The sequence below is a fragment of the Hyperolius riggenbachi genome, chromosome 1 (genome assembly GCF_040937935.1).
Source record: "Hyperolius riggenbachi isolate aHypRig1 chromosome 1, aHypRig1.pri, whole genome shotgun sequence".
Lineage (NCBI taxonomy): Eukaryota > Metazoa > Chordata > Amphibia > Anura > Hyperoliidae > Hyperolius > Hyperolius riggenbachi.
The window spans coordinates 616,158,337-616,176,091 of record NC_090646.1 but is presented as its reverse complement, the minus strand read 5'-3'; positions in this window follow the sequence as shown (position 1 = coordinate 616,176,091).

The window sequence follows — 17,755 nt, the reverse complement described above, 5'->3', positions numbered from 1 at the left end:
TAATAATACCTTGTTAGTGGGAAGCCTCTCGATAGTATGTGTCTTCAGAGTAGTGATGAGAACACATTTCGTATAGATGTAATTTCACATTGAAATTTGCAATTACGATAAGAAATCGTAATGTGTAATGTCAGGAAAAATCGTAATTCATTTTGTCTGTAATTGTAATCATTCGTAATTTTGCATAATTCTGCGTAATTTTGTGCCGACTTTAGCAGTGAATAGCAAAGCCTGCATACAAGCTACTGCCAGCAAAATTGCTACATATGTTAAAGCGGTATAAAACCCTGACATAATATTCAATAAAAACATGTTTTCCTACTTTTTATATGCCATATGGTTATCATATTTGCTTTTGTGCATAAGTATAATATACATTTAGAAATTATACGTTCCTAAAGTACACTTATTTGACTCTGAGAGTTGACTTTGCATTTTATTTATAACTGCTTTATTCATCCTCTAACTTAATCAGAAAGCATCAGGAAGCATTTATGCTTGTCTGACTTTGTTCAGGAGACCGGGCAGTGTGAGAGAAGGCTTTGTTTACATTTCTCACTAGATACAATTAAACACAAGGTAACATTATGTAAAGTTCAGAAGCGGCCAGCTCTGCTGGAAGGGAAGCTTCTAAAACCTGTGTTAACCTTTTGAATGCAGTTCTAGTAAAAAAAAATGCTGGTTGTATATAATATGCTGTGAATAATCTATTAGAGCAAAGTAGAAATGCTGGGTTTCATTCCGCTTTAAAGCAGGAAAGTCACCATAAAAATTAAAGTTCAACAGCAACTGGTCTGAGTGTATTAAGTGGTAAAGAAGCTAATCCTGCATTCAAAACTTTCAAAACTTTTTCTGCTGTTATGATTTGGAGTTATCACTGGCCCTTTAGTAGTCAGTGACAAACAGTTGCATGCTGAGGGTTCTTTTTATCTATAATATATTCCTCCTCTTCCATTTATTTCCCTGCCTAGCTGCCTATCTGGAACACGATCCCCTGCTCACTTGTGTTTACAAGCAAGGCTGAGGTGACTCAGCGATTGGAGGAGGAAAGAAAAAAAAGTAAAGGGCAGAAATGACATCAGGAAATAGCCTAAACTGTGGGCAAAAGACATGGTTCCCACCAGGAACAGAATTCTCTTAACTTACTATATAACATTGACTGAAATCAAAAAGTGAACAGCACAATACACATGTTATGTAAGTAGATCAAGTATTTATCTACTTATATATGTGTTTTTTCCCCTGGCATAATATGGCTAATCCTACTGCTTTAACCACTTGAGGACCGTGGGCTTTACCCCCCTTAAAGGATACCACAACTAACATGTGGCATAATGAGATAGACATGGGTATGTACAGTGCCTAGCACACAAATAACTATGCTGTGTTCCTTTTTTTCTTTCTCTGCCTGAAAGAGTTAAATATCAGGTATGTAAGTGGCTGACTCAGCCCTGACTCAGACAGGAAGTGACTACAGTGTGACCCTCACTGATAAGAAATTCCCCCTTTTTTATCTTTTTTTTGCTCTCAGAAGCCATTTTCTTCTAGGAAAGTGTTTTATATTTGGAATTTCTTATCAGTGAAGGTCACACTGTAGTCACTTCCTGTCTGAGTCAGGACTGAGTCAGCCACTTACATACCTGATATTTACCTCTTTCAGGCAGAGAAAGAGAAAAAGGAACACAGCATAGTTATTTGTGTGCTAGGCACTGTACATACCCATGTCTATCTCATTATGCCACATGTCAGTTGTGGTATTTTTTAAGGACCAGACCCTTTTTTTCCATTCAGACCACTGCAGCTTTCATGGTTTATTGCTCGCTCATACAACCTACCACCTAAATGAATTTTGGCTCCTTTTCTTGTCACTAATAAAGCTTTCTGTTGGTGCTATTTGATTGCTGCTGCGATCTTTACTTTTTATTATATTCATCAAAAAATACATGAATTTTGTCCAAAAAATTATTTTTTTAACTTTCTGTGCTGACATTTTTCAAATGAAGTAAAATTTCTGTATACATGCAGCACGAATAATGTGGACAAACATGTTTTTGATAAAAAAAACCCATTCAGCCTATATTGATTGGTTTGGGTAAAAGTTATAGCGTTTACAAACTATGGTGCAAAAAGTGAATTTTCCCATTTTAAGGCATCTCTGACTATTCTGCCCCCCTGTCATGTTTCATGAGGTGTTAAAATTCCAGGATAGTATAAATACCCCCCCAAATGACCCCATTTTGGAAAGAAGACATGTCAAAGTATTCACTGAGAGGCATAGTGAGTTCATAGAAGATTTTATTTTTTGTCACAAGTTAGCGGAAAATGACACTTTGTGACAAAAAAGAAAAAAAAAAAAGTTTCCACTTCTGCTAACTTGAGACAAAAAAAAAATGAAATCTGCCACAGACTCACTATGCTCCTCTCTGAATACCTTGAAGTGTCTACTTTCCAAAATGGGGTAATTTGTGGGGTGTGTTTACTGTCCTGGCATTTTGGGGGGTGCCTAATTGTAAGCACCCCTGTAAAGCCTATAGGTGCTCATTGGACTTTAGGCCCCTTAGCGCAGTTAGGCTGCAAAAAAGTGCCACACATGTGGTATTGCCGTACTCAGGAGAAGTAGTATAATGTGTTTTGGGGTGTATTTTTACACATACCCATGCTGGGTGGGAGAAATATCTCTGTAAATGACAATTGTTTGATTTTTTTTTACACACAATTGTCCATTTACAGAGATATTTCTCCCACTCAGCATGGGTATGTGTAAAAATACACCCCAAAACACATTATACTACTTCTCCTGAGTACGGCGATACCACATGTGTGGCACTTTTTTGCACCCTAACTGCGCTAAGCGGCCCAAAGTCCAATGAGTACCTTTAGGATTTAGAGAACAGATGTAAACACTGCACTTGGGAGGTGATCTGACGTCGGATCTGCGGGCGATCTATTGGTGTGGGTGGGTGATCAGATTGCCCGCAAGGGGCAGGTTAGGGGCTGATTGATGGGTGGCAGTGACAGGGGGTGATTGATGGGTGGCAGTGATAGGGGGTGATTGATGGGTGATTGACAGGTGATTGACAGGTGATCAGTGGGTTATTACAGGGAAGAACAGATGTAAATATTGCACTGGCGAATTGATAAGGGGGGGTCGGAGGTCAATCTGAGCGTGTAGGCGGGTGATTGGGTGCCCGCAAGGGGCAGATTAGGGTCTGATCTGATGGGTAACAGTGACAGGTGGTGATAGGGGGTGATTGATGGGTGATTGATGGGTAATTAGTGGGTGTTTAGGGTAGAGAACAGATGTAAACACTGCACTTGGGAGGTGTATGGAGTAAAAAGTTGTTCACTAGCACCTTCATTCTACTGGGCTTACACAAACCTACTTGGGGGTGGGGGAGGCTGGAGGAGATCACGTAATTATGGGCGTGATATTTAGGTGCACATGAAAAACTTTGGCAATAACTGTAATTTTTAACGCTAGGGCCACCCGCAATGCAAATTGTGTTCATAAATAGTTGGTAGGCACCAGAGCTGGGACAAGGTCCTCCAGCACCCAAGGCTGATACACCAAAATGTGCCCCTCCATCCCTCCCACCCCAGCCGTCACACACTGATTGCTATTAGACTAAGAGGGCCACAGGGCCCACAACCTCCCCAACACCTTAATATCTAGTTATCTGGCTTGCAGTCACTGCTATGTATCCCCTTTTCTTATTTATTTCTGCTTCAAACACAATTAGGAATGACAGCTGAATGAATTGTGCGCCCCCTCCTACTCTGCGCCCTAAGGCTGGAGCCTCCCCAGCCTATGCCTCGGCCCGGACATGGTAGGCACAAAAGAGAAACAGAATTCCGTCACTATGCAGTTTAATTTGTGAAGATAAGCATCATACAGCTAAGCGTGAATGCAAAGTGTAATACAAAAACAGTCCAGACAGGTACTGGTAATCACTGATCTGTGCACGATCTGATGCTACTGTGCTGGGATCAAAAACAACATAAATAGATACCCAAGGGTCTGAACTTTTTAAATATGCATGTCAACAGAGTATGTTATGATATTATTTAAAATTATAAGCTTATAAATAGTGACGCAAATTGAAAAAATGCACCTTTATTTCTAAATAAAATATCGGCACCATAAATTGTGATAGGGACATCGTTTAAACGGTGTAATAACTAGGACAGATGGGCAAATAAAAAACATGAGTTTTAATTACAGTAGCGTATATTGATTTCATACTATAATGGCCAAAAACTGAGAAATAATGAATTTTTTTCATTTCTTTCTTAAGCTTCCTGTTAAAATGGATTTAGAAAAAAATAATTCTTAGCAAAATGTACTACCCAAAGAAAGCCTAATTAGTGGCGGAAAAACAAGATATAGATCAATTAATTGTGATAAGTAGCAATAAAGTTATTGGCGAATGAATGGGAGGTGAACGTTGCTCGGATGCATGAGATTTTCGGCACTGCGGTGCTGAACCGGTTAAGAGCGTCTGGGATGAGACACACTTCCGTGTGTCCCGTTTCAGCCCGCCCCCAAAATATATATATAGCTGGTGCAAAGGGGGGGGGGGGTCTTTAGGGTTAGGCGTGAGGGGATTAAGGTTAGGCACCCATCTAGAGCTAGCTGTGGGGGAGGGTTAAGTTTAGTCACACACCTAAGGTTAGTGTGTGTGTGGTGTGTGGGTTAAGGTTAGGCACCCACTAGAGGCGTTTTAGTGTTAGGTACCACTTGAGGAGGGGATGGGTTAGTGTTAGGCATCAATAGGGAGGATTCTGTGTGAGAATATGGTTAGAATACAGTAAAATATCTGTAAAACGAATGATATTGTACTGTAATGGATAATATAATATTGGTAATATTACCAATATTTTATTACTATTATTTTGCGCCCATTTTTACTTGCGGCGCTATTATAGATAAGCATTGGAGGCAGTTCAGTAGCACTATTTCTTCCCCTCTCACCAGTGCACGTATATAACGGGGGCTGCAGCACAAAGGTCGGAGTCGGGATACCCATGCTCCATTCTTACTGCTGATGTCAGCACAGTGCACAGAATAGTAAGAATTCACAGCATTTTTCATTTTTATACACAGTTTAGCTTGTTATGTAAAATTAGTAGTGATTTTGTATCACTTGTTTTAACAATAAAAGTTTATTACCGTATATACTCGGATATAAGTCGACTCCGTGTATAAGTCGACCCCAATATTTGACCCTCTTAAGTTGGAAATGTTTTAATTACTCAAATATAAGTCTATCCAGCAAAGTTTATGGCTGCACTTGACGACCAGAAGGAGTTAATGTCTGCACTTCATAAAATATTGTAACTATTTACCGCTCCTAGTACCCAAGTTCAACCAATAACTGCTCCAGGCCCCCATATGCAGCCATTAACCCTATCCTCTTTTGAACCCCCTCCCACCCACCACTACCTAAAGGGGTGCTGCTGCCCCCCACAGTGCCAGTTGCCATTTTGCCTAATCCTCCTCCCAACACCTAAAGTGGTTCTGCATATCTCTTTGCCCCCCCCATCCCCCCCGTAAACCCCCACCCCGCAACACTGAAGCTGTTAGCTTCCTTGGCTCCTTTCTCCCACGCACCACAACAATGGATGTCCTGTCACTCACCACTTTAGCTCTGCATCCTCTTAATCCCCTACGTAATACAATGTAATGCGGACGAACACGGAAGTCCCGTCCTTCACTATAGCGCTGCATCCTCTCACATAATACAATGTAATGCAGATGAACACGGAAGTCCCGTCCCTCACTACTCTAGTGCTGCATCCTCTCACGTAATACAATGTAATGCGGACGAACACGGAAGTCCCGTCCCTCACTACTCTAGCGCTGCATCCTCTCACGTAATACAATGTAATGCAGACGAACACGGAAGTCCCGTCCCTCACTACTCTAGTGCTGCATCCTCTCACGTAATACAATGTAATGCGGACGAACACGGAAGGCCCGTCCCTCACTACTCTAGCGCTGCATCCTATTACGTAATACAATGTAATGCGGACGAACACGGAAGTCCCGTCCCTCACTACTCTAGTGCTGCATACTCTCGCATCCTCTGCTCACCCTGGACTGCATGGCGTACCTTCCATTCCTGATGTCATGTGGCATCGACGTACACCATGCAGACCATCGTGAGAAGAGGATTCCAGGGGTTGCAGAGCTAGCGTGGTGAGGGACAGGACTTCCATGCTCGGGTGCACTACATTGTATTACGCAGGAGGAAGCAGCGCTAGAGTGGTGAGGGATGGGAATGGTGTTTGGGCGCACTACATTGTATTACTGGGGGAGGGGGAAACGGAGACAGAGGCACACACTATTTAGGTTTTGGTGGGTGGGAGGACGGAGACAAAGAAGCTAACAGCTTCAACGCTGCTGGGAGGGGGAGAAAGGGAGGCAGCTTCCCAATACTGGCTGTAAGTGGAGAGATTTAGGACGGACTCGTGTATAAGGCAACCCCCCACTTTTAACCTGTGAGTCAGTCCTAAATTTCTCGACTTATAGCCAAGTATATACGGTAATAACAAGACAAGATGAAATACAGCGGTAAATAGTCATAGAGGTAAACCATCAGAAGTAATGCAACAAAAGTAATGTAAAGTACCCCAACGCTTGAGGCTCTGAGACCATAAGGGCCCGTTTCCACTGTAGCGTTACGAAATCGCCGGCGAATCACCGCAGTCAAATCGCATGCGGGTGCGATTCCGCATGCGTTTTTTGCCGCGATTTCGCATGCGATTTCGCATAGGTAAGGCTGTATGCGATTTTAACCATGTCACTGCCTGTGTGAATTAACATGGGTACCTATGCGGAATCGCATGCGAAATCGCGGCAAAAAACGCATGGGGAAAACGCATGCGATTTCCCTATTAAATATATTGTGTGCGATTCGCCTGCATTCCACACGCAGGCGAATTCTGAGGCCCCTACCCTGCAGATTTTTTCTGCACAGAAAAACGTGCGGGGAAACGCACAAGTGGAAACAGTCCCATCCACTTGTACTGACTGTGCGGATCCGCATGCGTTGCCCGCATGCGGATTCGCGATAGTGGAAACGGGCCCTAAGTATAGAGGCGAACATTAAATAACTAGTAGAGAAATAACTAAGGCACTGATATGAGTAGCCTAAGTGCAACATATGCAACCTTGAGCAAAAACAGAGTCCAGAGTGGGATATATATTGGCACTAAGTGCCAAGACATGGATCCACCAAATATTCAAGGACCTATATATACCCAATGTGAATGACAGCAGAGAAGTAGCAGAAGAAAGAGAAGAGAAAAGAACAAACAAAAAAAGGGGCGAAAGGGGGAGCTGAGGAAAGGGGAGGGGGGCTGGCCCGAACGCTGCAACGTCTACCGCATTTCTTTAAGAATGCATAAACTAACAGCTCAATATGGATGAAAAGAACTCACTGCGCCAACTCTGGGGCGTAAATTCTGAGCCATTCATTCCAAACCTTGTGAAATTTCCTAGGACAGTTCCTATCATTGTACGTCAATTTATGCATTGGTAGCACCCCATTGACTGCCTGGACCCATGCAGTACGTGTAGGAGGAGAAGGGTTGTTCCATTTACAAGCAATTTGTTTTTTGTTTTTTTTGCATAATGACATAAAATCCTAATCAGTGTTTTCTGATACCTCCTTATATGTTCCAAGCCAATAAGCCCAAAGAAAACCACTGTAGGGGTCAGAGGGCCCTGGTAGTCAGCAACAAACTTAATTGTGTTCTCCACCCCGGGCCAGAAAACATCCAGACAAGGTTGTTAAATTCCAGAAGAGTCCCTTGTGGAGCAATATGTTGGATATGGTTAGCCCCCTGTTTGGCCCAGAGATATGGATCAGGAATAGAAAGGAAATGCTGCAGATGTGGATTGCCCCATAGAGGGGTATAAGGAGATATGTGATCAGGAGGTTTCACCAGCCTAGTTGCCGAATCTCATGCCCTCATAATAAAAAAATTACAATAAAAAACAAAAAGAGACATAAATAGTTACCTAAGGGTCTGAACTTTTAAAATATGCATTTGAAGGGTGTATACTTCGAACATTTTTTAAATTATAAACTTGAAAATAGTGATGGACGCAAAACGGAAACAATGCACCTTTATTTCCAACTAAAATATTGGCGCCATACATTGTGATAGGGACAAAATTTAAATGGTATAATAAACAAGCAAACGGGCAAATAAAATACATAGGTTTTAATTATGGTAGCGTAGATTATTTTAAAGCTATAATGACCAAAAACTGAGAAATAATGATTACAGTACAGTAATGATTAAGTACAAACAGAAATTAGGTAGAGCCGAGCCCCCATGATCTACCTTAAGTTGGAGAGTTTCTAGCAATATCCTTACTGCCCAAATGAACAAAGTAATACATTTGTCTATCAACCTAAAAAAAAACGCTTAGGGATCCAGCAAGGGCTGTTGCGGAACCCACAAGTACACTTCTGGAGGAAAATCATTTTAATTAAAATCACCCTACCAATGAGCGACAAAGGCAGAGAATTCCATATTTTACACTTAGGCCCATATGCAATTCAGTTTTTCTCCTGATTTTTCTCCTAGGAGATAATTTTTCATCTTCAATTTTATTTAACTTTTTAGCACTTTGCAATATAAAAAGTACCAAAAAGTTGGGGAAAAAGTAATGTAAAAATTATTTTGAGTATTTGCTTGCTGGTGGTGTAAAAGGCATTTTATTTACAAGTTGAGACAATAGCACATAGGAGAAAATCTAGGGGAAAAGTGAATTGCACATGGCTCTTAGTTTCAAACTGGTTAAGCACAGGGTTAAAGTAAAGAGCAAGTCAGTGTAGCCAGGGATGCTTTGCATGCCTTAATACTTAGTGATTTTGTATAACTTCTTAGCTCATAAAGACAGACATCAGTCCATCCTGAACACATTCAGTGTCACCTCCTTGCATTCATGTATTTAAGATTTCCCACGTGCTTCACTCCTCCTCTGGAATCCCCTTCCATCCTCCACATCTCTCTCCAACCCTTTGAACAAACATACACTTTACCTTAGGCCATTCCCCCTTAACCTCTGGCCAAGTTGTACTTAAAAATACACTGCCTCTAAGTTTGAATATTTTATACTACCCTACCTCTTGTCCTCCCCCCCCCCCCCCCCCCCAGTCATTTCTTTATATCAGGGGTCCCCAAACTTTTTCGGTCAAGGGCCAGGTCAGCATACTTCAGACTGCTGGGGGGCCGGAACATACATAAAGGCCTCGATTCATCAAGACTTATCGAATCAATTACCGACAGCTCGGTAAAATACCAAACTCGCTAAGTTGATTTCAAGATTCATCAACGTTATCTACAGCTGTTAGCGAGCATTTGGTAATCATTCGGTAATGATGCGATAAAACGGAAGGAAGTGCAATTCATGAAATTGAAAGTGGGCGTGGTTTAGCATTAAATTTAGGATTAGTTATCTCCTTCACTGCTCTGTCCTTATTCCTATCAGATCATTGCTGACAAAGAAGATGGAGCTATTTGAAGTGGTTATGTATCAGCTGAAAGTGATTCAAAGGCGCAGAAGGACAAGAATAAGGTCTAGAACCATATCAATTTGCAAGAGAATGAATTTATTTGCTATATCAGGACATCGGCATCTTGTAAGAGAACACAGGCAGTGCCAGGGTTAACTAAATTGCTAGCTGCACTACATTTTTTCAGAAAAGGCTCCTATTAAGCCATAGCTGGCGAAATTGTGGGATTTTCCCAAGCCACTTCCAGAATCCTGGTCCAGGTGTTAAGCTCTATTCGGAATGTTGCTACGTGGTGTTCAAAGGACTGCCTTTTTACCCACAATTCCACAGGGATCTTATGGCCTTGTGTTAAATTACCGCTGTAAAATGGAAATATCGACACTTTAACGAATGGTTACCGCATTGTTATCGATATTTTATCGAATTCACACCGAATGCGGAAAAACCTTGATGAATAAAACTTAAAATCGATAAAGTTCGAATTCGGTAATTTAATGAACTGCAAAAAGTTATCGCAAAGACAATGATGAATCGAGGCCAAAATGTTGAAAAACATTACATTGAATCTAGGTATTAACTCCCCCCAATCATGCCTGGAGGAGAACTCCCAGCAGCCGCCATTCAGTCATGTGGCGCCCGAAGACCGTCTTTGTGCATCAGACAGTGGCGCATACCCAGGTGACAGCCTGCCATCCAATTGGACAGCAGTGTCACCTAGATTGGAAACCAGCGAATGACTGCTCGCTGGCTTCTACAGTATGTGGATGGGTGATGCCAGCACTGCTATTCTAAATGTGGGCCGTCGATATTTAATGGAGCAGTAAGCCACATCTATAAGTTATACATTTTGTGTTTGGGGGCCAGTGAAAAAGCCTCGGGGGGCCGCAATCAGCCCGTGGGCCATAGTTTGAGGACCACTGCTTTATTTTGTAAGCTCGCAAGGGCAGAGCTCGCTCATCCTTTTGTGTCTTGGAGTTTGTTGTTCATTTTGTGTCTTACAAATTATTATTAATTTTATTCAACATGTTACATTTGTTACTCTTACTATCATATCTGTATTTTGTACCAGTGTCTATATTTGGTGTTTACCATTGTCTTTATGATTATGTACCCCATGTTTGTGTCTTACTTTGTACAGCACCACGGAATATGTTGGCGCTTTATAAATCAATAATCATAATATTGTGATAGTAAAGTTACACTTTCAGCTAGTATTATAAACTCGTTATAGCATGTAAAGAGTGGGGAATTTCCAGATCTGTTACAAGTAGCTGCGTCTTCTATCCCTCCAGTTACACACGATGACACACATGGCTACGCATCACTCCATTCTGATTACTCATAGTAGATGGTTGAGCATGATGTACTCCGTGCTTCCATGTTACAGAAATAACTGTGAAACACACAGGATGAAATCTGCTGGTAATCTCCTGCTACGCCTGGCCACAACACTGGGAAGCCCGCCAGCTCTGACTACTTCCCTCGTACACAAAACGGAGGACACTTGTTTATAGCCTGAGCCTCCGAGATGCCAGTCTCTGGAAGAATAGCCGGAACCTGTAATATGTAACAGACGGACAACAGTTTCCACTACACAATTCAGGGACATAAGATCACAGATCAATAAGAATCAGGATCATTTTTTTTGGACAAATAAGTTTGCACTTACATGAAATTTGACTTGACAGTTGCTTAAAAAGACTCTGTAACAAAATTTTCAGCCTTATTTCTTCTATCCTATAAGTTCCTATACCTGTTCTAATGTAGTCTGTCTTACTGCAGCCTTTCCTAGTTGCACAGTGGCTGTATTATCTCTGTTATATAATCTAATCTTCTTTCCTCTGACGGCTTCGTCGGGCTTAGGCACTCGCAAAATACAAGCCAGGATTGCAGCAGGGAGTGGCAGAAACAGCACAGAGGCGCCCAGGAGAACATAATGAATAGAATGGTATGCTTTTTATTGTAAGAATTTTAGAGTACAGATTCGCTTTAAAGGAACACTATAAATTAAAACGACTTTTTAAAAAATATTCTATATTTGGGTACACATTAACACTAGTGCTAGGGGCACTTTATTTATTCACCCAGGTCTCTCTCCCTCTCTCCCTGCTTAAAAATCATCCTTAATTCCTCACACAGCTGACAAATATACTTCACTGTGTCACATCATTTCGGAGACATGAGGAGGAGGAGGCTGATCTGAAGAGGTAACATGTAGCTAGATGTGCTGTAATATTGTTGCAATATATCTAGCAGGGAGATGTGTATATACTATTCCCGACTGACTGACTGACTGGCTTGCTTGTGAGTTTTCTCTCCAGGCTGCATATACTTTGTAGGCTGCTATGTGGTGCAGTGCTGAGAGGGAGAGACGCTGTTTTACAAAGGCATTATTAGGATCTTTATCAGTCAGAGAAGCAAAGATAATAAACACACATTGCCGGTATCGTCAGGGCTCGTTTCCACTAATACGGTGCGATTCCGTTGCGGAAAACGCAAAAAAGAATTTGCATGCGGATGTGAATTTCGCATGCGATTGTATGCAAAAACGCATTACAATTCGCATCTGTCTGTAAGTATGCGAAATTAACCATGTCAGTGCCTGTGAGCTTTTACATTGATTTTAAGTGAAAACGTATGCGAATTCGTATGGAAAAATCGCATAACAAAAATGCAGGCGAATTTCCTGTTAAAGTGAATGTTTACCGATCTAAGAATAAAAAAGTCAGATACTCACCTAAGGAGAGGGAAGGCTCGGTCCTAATGAGCCTTCCCTCTCCTCTCCCAGTGCCCGGTCCCGCGCAGGATCCCCCGTAGCAGTATTCGACCAGTTCGGTCAAATACTGCCACTTCCGCAGCCGAAGGGAGCTTTCGGAGGTCTTCGGGAGCACTCGGGCTCCCGAAGATGGGCCGTTCCATACTACGCATGCGCGAGCGCCCTCTATGACGCACTCGCGCGTACGTAGTATGGAGCGGCCCGTCTTCGGAAGCCCGAGTGCTCCCGAAGACCTCCGAAGTCCCTGCGGCGGCGGACGTGAACGGGGGAGTCAGCACAGCACCGAGGGCACCGGGAGAGGAGAGGGAAGGCTCATTAGGACCGAGCCTTCCCTCTCCTTAGGTGAGTATCTGACTTTTTTATTTTTAGATTGGTAACCATTGGCTTTAAATACATTAGAAGCAATTCGCACACTAGCCTTGCGGTGTGCGAATTCTGATGGCTTTGCTGTGCAGATTTTTTTCTGCACAGTCCACTGCACAGAATTTCTGACAAGTGGAAACAAGCCCATTGATTTATATTGGTTATGTGAATCTGCATGCAGATTCGCTCTAGTGGAAACGGGCCCGTAACCCCTTACCACCATCAAAATAAGATTCTCTCAGCAAGGTGATTATTAAACTATACACTAAGGAGTTGATAGCAACTCCTCTGTGCAGGGACATGGTCTAGCGGCTCTCTAAGAGCCTGACACTTTTGTATCTAAAACTAACAGAGGATTTTACAGCAGAGAAGCAGAGCTGTGTGAGGAAGGAAGTTGCTTCTAGTACTTTTGGTAAAGTGTGTCCTATCATACAGCATTTAAAAAAAATTGTTTTAATTGATAGTATTCCTTTAACCACTTCAACCTACAAGTGTTTTCATCTCAAAGATGGAAGCTATTTTCCCCTCTCAGCTCTCCTCCCATTCATTTGGCCCTAACTTTATAACTACTTATCGTACCTAAATGATCTATGTTTTGCTTTTTTCACCACAAATTAGGCTTTTGGGGGGTGATACATGCTTTCAGTAATTACTTTATTTTCTATGCATTCTACAGGAAATTTAAGAAAAAAAAGAGAAAAAAATACACAATTTCTCCAGTTCCAACCCCTATAGTTTAACCCATTTGCGTTCCGTCGTTTTCACGCGAGAAATGTTTACCTCCCATTCATTAGCCTATAACTTTATCACTACTTATCACAATGAACTGATCTATATCTTGTTTTTTCCACCACCAATTAGGCTTTCTTTGGGGGGTACATTTTGCTAAGAGCCACTTTACTGTAAATGCATTTTAACAGGAAGAATAAGAAAAAAATGGAAAAATTCATTATTTCTCAGTTTTCAGCCATTATAGTTTTAAAATAATACATGCCTCCATAATTAAAACTCACGTATTGTATTTGCCCATATGTCCCGGTTATTATACCGTTAAAATTATGTCCCTATCACAATGTATGGCGACAATATTTTATTTGGAAATAAAGGTGCATTTTTTCCATTTTGCATCTATCACTATTAACAAGTTTAAAATAAAAAAAATATAGAAATATTTCATCTTTACATTGATATTTAAAAAGTTTAGACCCTTAGGTAAATATAACAAATAGTTACCTAAGACTCTAATTTTTTTTAATATGCATGCCAAGAGATTATATTACTAATATTTTTTTAAATTATAAGCTTGTAAATAGTGATGGATGCAAAACTGAAAAATGCACCTTTATTTTCAAATAAACTATAGGTGTTATACATTGTGATAGGGATATAATTTAAATAGTGTAATAACTGGGATACATTGGCAAATAAAATGTGTGGGTTTTAATCATGGTAGCATGTATTATTTTAAAGCTATGATGGCCGAAAATTGAGAAATAAGGGTTTTTTTTCCATTTTTTTCTTGATTTTCCTGATAAAATGCATTTACAAAAAAATAATTCTTAACAAAATATACCACCCAAAAAAAGCCTAATTGGTGGCGGAAAAAATAAGATATACTGTAGATCAATTAATTGTGATAATTAGTGATAAAGTTATTGGTGAATGAATGGGAGGTGAAAATTGCTCGGATGCATAAGGTGAAAAATACTGAGGGCTGAAATGGTTAATTGGCTTTGCAGACAGCAATGATGAATTGATAGGTTAGATACAAAAATATTGTTTCTCAAAACAAATTTATAAAGTATACACGTATTATTACCAGGCCAGATACACAACTTACTGGCTCAAACGCAACCCACATAACAAATCTTTCCTATAAATGCTAAGAGAGGTATGTAGCCACTGTTTGAGTAAAGCTTTCACAGGAAGGAATATTGTCCTGGAACTCCAGAAGAGTTGTGACAATCAATACAGACCAGATCAAAACAATTACAGCTTAAAGGGGAACTTCAGCCTAAAAAAACATACTGTCATTAAGTGACATTAGTTATGTTAATTAGAATAGATCGGTAATATAATTTTTTACCCACTCTGTTTTAAAAGAACAGGCAAATGTTTGTGATTCATGGGGGCTGCCATCTTTGTCATGGGGGCAGCCATCTTTTTGGTTGAAAGGAGGTGACAAGGAGCAGGAGACACAGTTCCAACTGCCCTGTGTCCTGATAACCCCTCCCAGCTGCACACGCTAGGCTTCAAATGTCAGATTCAAAGTGTAAAAAAACAAATTTGCACCAAAACAGCAGAACGAGAGCAACAACATCAGAAATCCCATCATGCTTTGCACAGCATCAGGGGTAAAAAGCCCGGGCAGTTTTCTTCTGTGCAGCTAAAAATGAGGCTTGGATAAGAGAAACAAAGTTCTGATGCTGTGAAACTGTTAAAGAAACACCAGGCCTTTTCAGTGTTGCTGAGTCGATTTTTAGTCCGGAGGTTCACTTTAACCTCCTGGGGTTTTACCTCTTTCCTGACAAATTTGGCATTTCAGCATCATTGATACAGCAATAACTTTGCATTATTTATGCCACCAAAGTGATACATATATTGTTTTTTTTGTGTTTTTCTTTCAGGACAATCTAGGCCAGGGGTGTCAAACGCGATCACGTAAAGCAGTGTTCCCCAACCCTGTCCTCAAGGCCCACCAAGACTGCATGTTTTGTATCAAGCCACAGAGGTATTTAGCTCTGCTGAGACACTAATTACCTCACCTGTGCATGTTTGTGCTTTCATGCAAAACAAGAACTGATTTTGGGCCTTGAGGGCCGGTTCACATTACAAACGCGGACGGCCACGCATGCGGAATGCAACGCGGACGAATGCACGCCATCCGCATTTGTATGCGTTGCGTGGCTGATCCCATCACTGAAAAGTGAATGGGACAGCCGCACGTTTTTACTAAAATCTGCGTGCAGCATGCGTTCCCGGACCGCACAGGTCCGGAACGCATGCAGTGTGAACATCAGACAGTGCACTGTATGCACTGTCTGATGTTGTGCGTGTCGGCCACCTGCACGCGTTTCCAAAACGCGGCTGTAAACGCGTGCAGTCTGAACGGGCCCTCAGGATAGGGTTGGTAAACTCTGACGTAAAGTACCTTCATTGTTATTTAGACAACTTTGTTATGTTATCGGTAGTGCCCGTTTAGGTGTCAAATTTATTGTTCATCCATGTCTTAATAGAACTAACAGTTGTGCATAAGAATTGCATAAAGCACAATTTCCTCATAATTGCTCCTTGGTGCAGCTGTTACCCCAGGCATCTGCCTGGTTTGTCTATGCCTATTCTATGCTGATTCTTTGATTCTTTCTGCTGATTGGATGATGTGCTGAAGTCTCACCTCCTCCCATACGGATTGAACAGAGGCGCCAGAATAAAATGTACTAAAATGTCTAAAAAAAGAAGAGGCAATGGTGGACTTACCTCCTCCAAGTAGACACAAGATAGTTGTATTGTACAACAATAGCATTTATTTACATACTCCGAGAATCAATACAACGCGTTTCACAGGCGTGACCCCGCTTCATCAGGCAATATAGACGGAAGCATATGACAAATGCAGGTCTGGAACGAACCAAGCACTTGAGGCACTTGGTTGCCTCAGCAGAATTTGATTGGTTCATGTTCAAGCTGCATCAATTTGCATATAAAATTTGCTTAATGCTGCATCAACTTTGCATCTCATTGACCGCCCATAGTAGTTATGTCCTTGTCACCCGTCCCTACGTATGAGTCTGGCATGGCTGATGCTTTTGTCAACAGACACTGGACTGTTACATCTCCTGGGAAGAAAAGAGAGCCAAACATTGACTTCACATTGAACCTGTCACAGAAACAGCCCATAGTAGCTAATCATGGGGAGTCCATCTTACTGTAGACAGGTACTCACATTGTATTAACATAAATGCAGGTGAAATGTGGAGCATGGCTTCCTCCCGTCAAAAATTCACAGTTAGCAAAGCTGGATGGTAGAGTTTCAAGAATTAAAGGCAATCAATAGCAGTAATTGCAGATGGAAGGCTTTGCAGGAGCTGAGCTGTAGTTAATGAACCCTGAAGATTGAGTTACAGCGTAAGAGCTGCCAACAGCTTATTCTCACACCCACACTGGAATCTTACTTTTTATTTTTAAATTCCAAGATGTAACAAGATTGAGAATGCCTTCGGTTTTCCTATCAAGATGGAGTTTACATTTACTTTTTAAAAGGCAGTAAAGCTGTTTTTAACCATTAACATTCTGGTGAGTTGCTAAAGGGGTAAGAATGCCTTTGTTACCTGTTTAACTAGGAGAGGTTACTAATTACAAGCAAAAGCCTGGGCTTTGCATAAAGAGACAAACTTTAAAGTCAATGGGAACTGCTTTAAAAAAAATGAAGCCGATACTGTGGGATGCGAAAGTTTGGGCAACCTTGTTAATCGTCATGATTTTTCTGTATAAATCGTTGGTTGTTCTGATAAAAAATGTCAGTTAAATATTTCATATAGGAGACACGCACAGTGATATTTGAGAAGTGAAATTAAGTTTATTGGATTTACAGAAAGTGTGCAATAATTGTTTAAACGAAATTAGGCAGGAGCATACATTTGGGCACCACAAAAAATAAATGAAATCAATATTTAGTAGATCCTCCTTTTGCAGAAATTACAGCCTCTAAATGCTTCCTGTAGTTTCCAATAAGAGTCTGGATTCTGGTTAAAGGTATTTTGGACCATTCCTTTTTACAAAACATCTCTAGTTCATTCAGGTTTGATGGCTTCTAAGCATGGACAGCTCTCTAACTCACAACACAGATTTTCAATTATATTCAGGTCTGGGGACTGAGATGGCCATTCCAGAACGTTGTACTTGTTCCTCTGCATGAATGCCTTGGTGGATTTTGAGCATTGTTTAGAGTTGTTGTCTTGTTGAAAGATCCAGCCCTGGCACAGCTTCAGCTTTGTCACTGATTCCTGGACATTGGTTTTCAGTATCTGCTGATACTGAGTGGAATCCATGTGTCCCTCAACTTTGACAATATTCCCAGTCCCTG